Genomic DNA, 2500 nt, shown 5'->3' with positions numbered 1-2500 from the left:
TTGAGACATGTTGGGGCATGTTGAGACATGTTGGGGCATGTTGAGACATGTTGGGGCATGTTAAGACATGTTGAGACATGTAGAGGCATGTTGAGGATCTATGAAGGTGCAATACCTGTGGAGGAGATGCATGTTGCTGAGGATTGAGGTTTTTAAAATATATTATGATAACCAAAAATAAAAATATATAAAATTCATCGAGATACTGATAACAACAATGATGACTATGATATCAAATTAAAAACTAAATAAACACAACAATAACAATACTTGATAAAAAAATCAGTATATAAAAAACAATAATAATCCAATAAACAATAACAATATACAGTACCATCAAGATAATGTTAACAATAATGATAACTATGATAAAAAAAAATATACAAACAAAACATTAACAATAACAACAAAAGAAATTAAATTATGAAAATAATAACCTTGAATAGCATCCTCAACCCCCCCCCCCCCCCCCTCCCGCGCCGACCGAAAGAAAAGGAAAGAAAAAAGAAAGAAAAGACAAGAATGAGAACAGAATATAATAAAAGAAATAAAAAGACAAGACAAGAAATAAAATAAAATAAAATCAAAGACCAGAAAGAAAGAAATGAAAAGAAAAGACAAGACAAGACAAGAAAATAAAATGAAAGAAACGAAAAGAAAGAAAATAAAATGAAAGAAAAAAAAAATGAAAAGAAAAGAAAAGAAAAAAACAAAATCCCTTCCACCGAACCTATTTTTTTTTTCATAGTACGCCGACCCATGTTATTCAAATTCTTCAAGAACAAAATTCAATTTGCCGCCTAATCCAAAAGGCTTCCAAAACGTCTGCCGCTCGTATCTCACGCTCCCGGTCTGCACACTTCCTCCCGAAGACTTTTGAAAAATCGCTTCGTATTTTTCGGTCGTCTGTCTCTTAATATCTTCGTTTGTATCTAATGACCACAATATTACCATAATATATATAAAAAAATAAAAAAAAAATATATATATACATCTTAATCCGTAGCGTATGCATATACCGACCAACCGAACGTAATTTTGAAAGTATTCACACACACACACACACACACACTCACACACACACACACACACACACACACACACATTCATCACTTAGAAACAGAAAATAAATACCAAAATGAAAACCTACTTCAAACGGAACGGGTGAAAGTAATCTAAAAATAAAAAAAAGATAAAAAATCTGTCTTTATAACCGTGCTTCCCAAATCTCTATGACATCACAAACAAAAATAACAAAACAAACAAACAAACAAAAACCTACACGAACATGTACAGCGAAGAAAAGGAAAACAAAAAGAAGAAAAAAGAAAGGAAACACAGAGAAAGGAAGAGAGAGAGAGAGAGAGAGAGAGAGAGAGAGAGAGAGAGAGAGAGAGAGAGAGAGAGAGAGAGAGAGAGAGAGAGAGAGAGAGAGAGAGAGAGAGAGAGAGAGAGAGAGAGAGAGAGAGAAGAGAGAGAGAGAGAGAGAGAGAGAGAGAGAGAGAGAGAGAGAGAGAGAGAGAGAGAGAGAGAGAGAGAGAGAGAGAGAGAGAGAGAGAGAGAAAACAGCAAAGAAGGTGAAAATGCAAAAAATATAGATCACTCTCTCTCTTGGATGATGTGACAACTGGACGAGAGAGAACAATGAACGAAAGACTTTGGCAACTTCCTCGGAGGCCAAGGGGGAGGGGGGGAGGGGGGGAAGGAGGAGAGGTAAGGGAAAGGAGAGAGGGGGGGGGGGGGGTTTGGTTTGCGAAGTTCTAGCTTCGCCCGGGCCTAAAAGGAGAGAGGTAAGGGAAAGGGGAGAGGATAGGGAGAGGGGGAGGGGGAGGGGGAGGGGGAGGAGAGAGGGGAGGGGAGAGGAGAGAGGGGGAAGGTAAAGGAAGAGAAGAGGGATGAGGTAAGGGAGAGGGGAGAGGTAAGGGAGAGGGGAGGAGAGAGGGGAGAGGGAAAGGGAGAGGAGAGAGGGGAGAGGGAAAGGGAGAGGAGAGAGGGAAGAGGGAAAGGGAGAGGAGAGAGGGGAGAGGGGGGAAGTGGGAAAGGGTGAGGGGAGGAAGAAAGAAGGAAAGAGGGGGAGGGGAGAAAAAGGGGTAAGATAAGGAGATGGAGAAAGGAGGAGAAGGGAGAGAAAGAGGGAGGACGAGAGGTTCGGGGGATGGGAAAGAAGGAATGGAAGGGGGAGAAAGGAGGAGGAAGGAAAAAAAAAAAAAAAAAAAAAAAAAATAACAAAAGGGACGGGGCAAACGCAGACAAACAGCGATACCCGCAAAGAGGAAGAGGGAAAGAGCGAGAAAAGGAGACGAACAGCGCAAAGCGTCGCGAAAGACTAGGGCGCCCGGGAGATCCGATTCTGTCGCGCCCACTGTCCCATAAGCTCTTCTTTCTTCCGCCCAGACGCCCACGCCCAGACGCCCACGCCCACCCTCGGGCTCTCTTCCGACCGCTACCCTCCCTTTGTGAATAACGGGGTTTCTGGTGTGATGCAATTATAATAAATACG

At 41.9% G+C, this 2500-nt stretch overlaps 1 protein-coding gene across 5 annotated transcripts in view; it reads right to left on the bottom strand.

Moving 5' to 3' along the window:
- LOC125029638 (ninein-like) overlaps positions 1–2500 on the bottom strand; it is a 49928-nt gene that overhangs the window by 14067 nt on the left and 33361 nt on the right. The window lies entirely within an intron of this gene.

The sequence above is a fragment of the Penaeus chinensis genome, chromosome 10 (genome assembly GCF_019202785.1).
Source record: "Penaeus chinensis breed Huanghai No. 1 chromosome 10, ASM1920278v2, whole genome shotgun sequence".
In the NCBI taxonomy this organism is placed as follows: domain Eukaryota; kingdom Metazoa; phylum Arthropoda; class Malacostraca; order Decapoda; family Penaeidae; genus Penaeus; species Penaeus chinensis.
Note: the sequence above shows the minus strand (reverse complement) of the source record. Positions and strands in the feature narration are given on the sequence as shown.